The sequence below is a fragment of the Hesperophylax consimilis genome, chromosome 28 (assembly GCF_061612785.1).
Source record: "Hesperophylax consimilis isolate HC1 chromosome 28, BYU_Hcon_1.0, whole genome shotgun sequence".
Classification (NCBI taxonomy): Eukaryota; Metazoa; Arthropoda; class Insecta; order Trichoptera; family Limnephilidae; genus Hesperophylax; species Hesperophylax consimilis.
Genome location: NC_142863.1, coordinates 21,339,853 through 21,348,295, shown reverse-complemented (window position 1 = coordinate 21,348,295; position 8,443 = coordinate 21,339,853). Strand labels below are relative to the sequence as shown.

Below are 8,443 nucleotides of genomic sequence, written 5' to 3'. Positions count from 1 at the left end.
GCACCTAGGTACCTACACTGTAGAAATTGAAAAAAAATGAATAAATCGGAAGGTTGCGGGTTCAATTTCCATCAGCGGCATTTATTTTTTCTCAGAGTTTATTTATTTTTAAATATGTATGGGTGTTTCAGACTAATATTTACTGATTATAATAATTTGTTAATATAAATTCAGTAAAAAATAAGAAAATAAAGGTTTAAAATAATATTTATGGTATTTTCCAATTATGTTCTAAATCCTGTATTAACAATTAGTTAATGTTAATTAAGTATTAATCTTAAGTGTACCGTACCATACCGTCTACAGTACCATACTTATCTACCAGGTAACTATGGTACTGTATATTATCTCCATATATAGTTAGTAATAACATAGATCATTCTAGAAATGTATTACATAGTAAATCACATCAAGGTCGCTGTAGCGACTTGATTAGCGATTGTGATTATTTATTTTTTATTAGTGCCCTGAAAAAAGTAAAATTATACCAGAATACTCTCTCGGAAGAAAGAATAATTTACAGCAAAAATACATACTTATACAATGGGAAAGAAACATTTAAGAACATAGTATAATGGACTAGTTAATTGTGTGCGAATGCATTCATTCATCTTTTTCTAACAATAATTGACAATAATTGAAAAACATTAGAACACAAAAGATTATACGGCCCATAAAGTAAAGGTCACACAGCATTAAAAATATGCATAATATAAAAACCTGGACATGCCGTGCATAATATTGCATAAAATGCATTTTTTTAAATTTACAGTTTTAAAAGGAAAGAAAAGAAAAATGCGGTCTTACTGGAGTACGCCGTCGTAAGTACACAATGTACATTTGTTAGTATTATCATGTAATATAATGTAGGTAATTGTGAAGCCAGAAAATACTTCATAAGAATTGTGTACATAAAAAAGAGAAAAATTATTAAAATTAATATTAGTACATTAAAGAATTCACCCAGTAGATAGTGAACAGAGGGGAATAAACTGCTTTCATCTCAGTTTAGTTTTAGCATGACTCCGATATTACTCGTTCTTGTCTCAATAATCCAATTTTTTTTAAAACCGGAAATCGGTATGTATAATAGGGGGCGCTTCTGTCAAAAGGGTTGGATTTGGATGCTTCAACAACATGAGAATACATTAACTTATCAGATTATTATCTTAAATAAAGCAACGATAGTGAAATACAAATATTTTGTACTAAAATCTACTAATAGTTTGTTTGAAAACTTGTATTAAGTCAGTCAACAAATTCGTTTACATTTAAAGGAGATGAAATTGCCCTTAGGATTGAGGTTTCTGGGGCGCTGCTATCAAAACGGTTGGATTTGGATGCATTAACAACATAAGAATACATTAATTAATCAGATTAATTTCTTAAATAAAGCAACGATAATGTAAAATAATTGCTTTACACTACACTCTACTAACATCTTATATAAAATCATTCGACAAATTCGCTTACATTTAAAAGGAGAGGAAATAGGTTTTTAGATCGTTGGTTCTGGGGCGCTGCTGTCAAAGGGGTAGGAGTTGGAAGCTTAAAAAAATGTGAAAATGCATTAATTAACCAGATTATCTTAAATGAAGAACTAATATAAAACTAGGAAACATTGTAGTAATAGTTAGTAAACTGCAGTCAACACCATAATAAACCTCAGCTATGGCGCTAACCAAACTCCCACCTTCTTCCACCACCAGCTAGCTCCTGCAGCACCAAAGTGCTGATGTCATCGTCAAACACGCTAGGGAGTCCGTCAATCGAAGTAGCCACTATGCTCCGCATAAAATTTGTGTCCACCGCTAGTCCTCTCCTGAATTTCTCTGCTACCGTCCTTGAAGCATTATTAAAAGTCAATTAATAAACATATATACCTGCATGAATTAAACAAAGCATCAGGGCAACGAATTACTAAATATAACAGTTCATTTAACAGCATTATGGCGTTAAGATTAATACCAATTAAGAAATATATTCCAACCTGCCTTGCCCGACGCTTCATATTTTCAAACCGAGCTCGGAGCTGTTTGACAGAATCCATCGCCATTGAAATCGGATATAAGAGTAAGCCATGTCGCCTCTCGTTGTTTGAAGATGACTGCGTCGGTCTTTTTATTGGTGAGAATATGGCTATACTTCCTCACCAACATTGCATTGTTTCCTGAAAACACATTTCATATTTATAAGTAACAAGATCGTACAAGGAATTGCTGATCTCCTGTAATTGCTGAAACCTGTCTCATTGCACAGAAACACCGGGTAATATTACAAGCGATAATTATATAGAGGTATCGCAAATGTTTTCATTATGATCGTTTATGTTGTTTAGAAGACGAAACTCTACATAATATTATCAAGCTTTACATTGGGATTTAGGAAAACAAAATGCCTCACGTACCTATACGGTTACAAACATGTGTATTATTTATTCATAAAGTTCATATTTATTAAGGAAAAAGGGTATAATTTACAATACTTACAGTAAGTTTGGATCCATTTTAAGTTTTCAACATTTGAGACAATAAACAATCACAAAATACAGGCAGTCTAACAACGCGACGGCGGGAAAAAGTTTTGACAGATTGATAAAAATACGAGGTGTTGCCAGCGTAAAAATAATTCCTGTCTCGCAAAAAAATTATTCTCTGCAATAATTGCCCGATTCGGCGGGGAACACTGGAACGGATTATTCAAATATAACGGAAGCTTTTTCGGAGTTGAAACAACCCAATTTGTATTTGAATAAAATCGACGTGAAGATTTTATTACATTTGAATAGAACTCGGGAATCTGAATAATTGTTCAGCTTTTCCGAAACAACTCGCCCTTAATTAACATTATCTAATTATTAGCGAAATTTAGATACAGGATTTAGGACATAATTGGAAAATTGAATATAACTGGACTTTCTCTTAGGAATGGTAACTAAAGTAATTTAAGGGTATCAGTCTGCCTACAGCTGCTGATGTTGCTGATCTAAGAGTTGACTGTCTCAGACCAGTGTTTTCCGGGACGCATAGTTCAGAGATGTAGGGTGGGGCCATTTCATTGATGGATTTAAACACCATCCAGCACAGTTTGTACTGGATTCTTTCAGGGCACTTGAGCCAGTGAAGGTTACGGCCTTGGATCTAGTTTTTACCTTTTCTGTCTACTTTTTCCTTCTTCTGCCATACATCTGGGTTGGTATCAGAACTCCATTGTGGGCTAATTTTAAAACATAAGATTCAGATGAAAAAATAAAAAGCCCAGATCATATTTTAGTACATTTATTTTCATATAATATAATATTTTAGTGAACAAAATTAAATTATATTATATTGTCTCAAGTTTCAAAAGAGTTACATCATTTTTTTTAAATATTTTTTTTAAAATAATAAACATGGTTTTTCTAATTATACATTAATACTAGAAAATACTTTAATGATAAAATAACAAAAATCTTTAAAACAATATTTTAATTAAATAAATGCTGTTATAAAATATAGTGTTTTTCAATACCATTGACAGAATGCATTAAATCAAATAATTAATTTTTAACAACAGATCCGTTATTGACGGAACTAACAGTGCAACTTTTACATACAAGTCTTAAGAACTAAAATATTAAATATAATATAGTATATAACGAAATTAGTAAATTTTGTTTTTTTCCATCTTTCAAAACAAGAATGTTTTTGAGAATGATGATAAAAATAGAATAACGTTTTGTCAATAAATAGAATCAACACAACAGCAAAGCAACTCCTGCTTTATATTTAAAATATCAGTAGTTATCCAATACAGACACTCAATATTGACATATTAATAACATTGGGTGGCAATTATTAACCCCTTCCCGTACGACTGCATCACCCGTTACCAGCAAAGCAACTCTTGCTATGTATTTAAAATCAGACAGATATCATAAGAGTCAAAGTTTAGTGTTCACAAATTTCTTTATTAGACATTGAACACTGCCTCTTTTTGCTAAACAAATAAATTGAAACTGTGATGTATGGTAAAAAGTTGGGTATTCAAGCGATAGATGGCACTAGTCATAAAGCTTACTCCAGAGTCCGACAGATGTCGCTAGAGTATAGCAATTGCCTCTGGGGTATCTTTGTCAGACTTCAAGCTTCTAGAAACGGAGAATTACCAACCCTCGGGTAATGAACAGTGTAGCTAAATTCAGACTTATTTATTGTAACCTAAATAAATGCAATTATTGTAAAGAACCTTTTACTTTATCAAGAGTTCCCAACACACTAAATCTGCAAGTAAAGGCAGAGATATAACAATTGGCGCAGCGAAAAAACACCCTAATAGGTGAGAATTTTTCAAATATCAATAATTAAAATAAAGTGAAGGGTCATAAAAAACACAACACAAAATAAAAATAAAGCGATCAGCAGGTACAGGTTTACATGTATCATAAATTGAGATTTCTCTATACTACAGTGAAGGTGGGTATAGCTTACCTCAGAATTTAGTTATAATGTTATCTTACTATTGTGTATTGTGTAATGCGTGCCTTATAAATCATTCCTTATGTCTAGTGATGTGTAATTGGTGCTATTTAACCAAGATTAACTTCCTGCCACATGGCAAAGCACACTATAATATCAGGCATTCTAAATGTTTTCTTTCAATGTTACTGTAACGGACGTTGTTTAAACATTTATCATATTTTTTATAACATTCATAATTTTTATAAAACGTTCCAACTCCACGCCACTGGCAAAACCTCACTCCCTGCCACTGGCCAATCCTAAGCAGATTCTAGCCAGAATAGGTTGAAATTTTTGACTCCGAAATGCTCAGAAACCGCGCAGCCAACATTCTACGGCCAATCTGACCATTTCGTGATATTATCTATGGAATTTTCTCAAGCAGTTGAGAAAATTAATTAAATCGTTTATATTTCCTTTATATCTTGTACATCTCCCCAGCGCCAGCGGCAGTGATATAAAAACTATTTGGGATACGCTGCCAATGGGGAGGTATCAAAACTATAGGTATCAAAACTCTTGGGGAGGTATCAAAACTCTTAACTCTTAACACCTTGTTTTGTTTTTTTGCGTTACTGAAAATATGTACCCGATAGTATAAATGTGCAAGCCGGTTAGTTTATGGCATCAGTATGGTGATTGTGTACGATAGAGAAGAACTAATTGGTTTAAAAAACACTCGTGTGGCATTAAAACCTTTAGCGGCTGCAAAAATTAACTTTTACAATCTAAATCGCAACCCTGCTAAGAAAATAAGATTTAGAGGTTGTCGGGGAGGACGAAATCGCAAAAATAAATCAATAAAAATTAGTGCAGTAACCCACAATCCTGAACATGAGAAAACAGATGAAATAAAAACTTCAATAAGAGGCGTATCCATACAGCGCCATGCAAATTTACAAACCCGGCGACTCGCAGTGGCAAATTGGAATGCACGCTCAGTGAACAACAAGGTGGATGATGTTCACGATATTATTAGCCAGAAGAAACTGAACATCCTATCGATTACTGAGACGTGGCATGAAAACTATGACTCCACCTCCATAAAAAAGTTGCGAGCTCTTGGCTATACGGTCGTAGAACAGGCAAGACGAAAATCGCCGGACGACCCCAGAAACAATAACATCTCGTTTGTGAATCATGGAGGGGTGGCGATCATCGGTCGTCAAGGACTGCGTATATCCAAAATCAATATTGGAGATTACCAAACTTTTGAATCTCTGGGATGTTGTATTTCTTCAGTGGGGGCGTCTTTCACACTGATCACTATCTACCGACCGGGGTCGAGGATCATCACTGCGGATTTTTATAACGAATTGGCGCAACTTTTAGGGCCGGTAAATGCCCTACCGGGTGCCCTCATTATAACCGGGGACTTTAATATCAGAATAGATAGGAAAACTGACATTAACACAACAAAATTTCTTGATGTCTTAGAGTGCTACGGATGTAGGCAATGGGTAGATATTCCGACTCATGACGCAGGCGGATTACTTGATATTTTTGTATCTAGGAATACTGACCCACCGCTAATAACCGAAGTAATAGACGTGGGTCTCTCAGATCACAGGCTTGTGCGTACCGAGGTAGACTTTAATCCTTCCAAACCTGTCTACAAAACGAAGACGACCAGAGCGTGGCGAAAGTTTGACTTTGCCCTCTTTGAGGAAGAACTGAAGACTTCCATCCTTGCAAAATACGACATAAATAGTAATGTAAATTCGACATCTGGCCTAGTAGAAGTCTATAATGATATTTTAACTACACTAATAAACAAACATGCCCCCTTTTCGACCAAAACCTGTGCTGTTCGCAAGTCTGATTCCTGGTTTGACGCAGAATGCCGGGAAAAGAAGAGGGCTATGCGCCGACTTCAGAGGATATACAGGAGCGGAAAACTAGCCAGCCAAAGGGAAGCGTGGGTTAGTGTGCAAACTGAATATAGGGAAACAATTCGGAGAAAAAGAGCCGATTACTGGATTACGAAGATTGAGAGTGAAGATTCGGACCCCCAGCGACTTTGGAATTCGCTTAAAACTGTCAGAGGTGAGTCTGAAAACTCAACCACGGCAGCGCTCAGTCCGAAAGATTTTTCCGACTTTTTCCAAGAAAAAATCGACAATATTCGGGCCACAACAGCATCTGCACCTCCACCTACGTTCACCACCTACAACGGCGAATCCTTTATTAAGTTCACACACACTACATCGGAAGAAGTCACCAAAATTGTGTCCAGTTCACTAAACAAACAATGTGCTTTAGACCCAATCTCAACGTGGCTTCTGAAAAAGTGTCTGAAACATATAGTACCATTCCTAGTTTACTTATATAACAAAACTTTTGACTTAGGCGAGGTACCCCAACTGCTTAAGAAGGCCCTTGTCTCACCAATTCTAAAGAAACCCCAACTAGATTCTGAGGATTTAAGTAATTTTCGTCCTGTGTCAAATCTACCGTTCATCTCAAAAATCCTAGAAAAAATTGTGATCAGGCAGATAACCGCCCATCTGGCGAAAAATGAACTGCTGTCAAAGTACCAATCAGCTTATAGGAGGTACCATTCTACAGAGACTGGATTACTGCGCGTGTTGTCAGATTTGATGCTTGCAAATGAGTCAGGTAAGCTAGCTTTACTATCACTATTAGATCTGAGTGCAGCATTTGACACCATCGACCACAATTTCCTGATCGACAGACTGGAAAAAACTTTTGGACTGGGTGGTGAAATTATTAAGTGGATAAAATCATACCTCTGTGGCCGAACCCAATCTGTACAAGCGGGCGTTAAAAACTCTCCCTACGTGACCCTGACTTCTGGAGTCCCCCAGGGTCTTGAGGCCCCTACTTTTTATTCTGTTCATCAACGATGTTGCCAAAATTATAGATTCATTCGGACTTCTTTCCCATTGCTATGCTGACGATCAGCAAATCTATTTCTACTGTGCACCGAATGAGAAAGACAAATTAAAAGATATTACTTATATTATTCAATATCTATATAAATGAATTATGTAACAGTTCATTTGCCGATCATATTATCACCTTTGCCGATGACACAGTATTATTATTTGAAGGCAAAAATTGGAATGAAGTTCATAGTAATGCAGAAATTGGTATTAACAAGGTAAAACAATGGCTAGATAATAATCTTCTCACTCTCAATACTGACAAAACTAAATTCATTTGCTTCAGTGCAACTCAAGCGGGACAACCAAGAGAAACTCAAAGAATTATTATACACCATTGCAATGACCCAAACACTTGCAATTGCAATACCTTAGAGTATGTGGATAGCATAAAATATCTAGGAATTATTGTAGACAAGAATCTGAGATGGAATGAACATATCTATTCAATCTCCACAAAGGTCAGAAAACTCACGCATCTTTTCATGGCGATTAGAAATATTCTATGCGCAAAAGATCTAAAACTAATGTACTATGCCATGTGCAACTCTTTACTTGAATATGCATCTTTAGGATGGGGAGGATGTACCAAATCAATTCTGGACCCCTTAGCCAAAGCACAGAAATCACTACTAAGGGTCATACTTAAAAAACCATTTAGATACCCCAGTAATGATTTATTCAAAGAGATAGGAGTTCTGGATGTGAGGCAACTATTTATAAGAAAAGTTATATTATACACACAAAAATATCGTCACCTCTTCCCCTCCGTAGAACATTATCACAACACCCGACATGCAGGGAGGAATCCAATAGTTCCACTTGCTACTATGACATCCCTTGCTCAAAGACAATATTCTTACCTAGGTCCAAAAATGTTCAACCTTATACCCGGTTCTTGGAAATTGAAAAGTGGAAGCGTCCTGCGTAAATTAGTCAATGATTGGATTCTAAACTTAGGGAGAGTCGAAAGTGAACGTATGCTGTATAACTGTTAAACAAAATCACCAAATCAACTGTTAAACAAAATCACCAAAC

General features: G+C 35.6%; 1 long non-coding RNA gene across 1 annotated transcript; it reads right to left on the bottom strand.

Annotated features, from left to right (window-relative positions):
• Positions 1-860: 860 nt before the first annotated feature.
• On the bottom strand, positions 861-2,809 carry LOC149410357 (uncharacterized). The gene is made up of 3 exons (XR_016305034.1): positions 2,490-2,809; positions 1,991-2,170; positions 861-1,843 (listed from the first exon to the last, which is right to left on the bottom strand). It is a non-coding gene; the product is annotated as an uncharacterized LOC149410357 (long non-coding RNA).
• Positions 2,810-8,443: the final 5,634 nt, after the last annotated feature.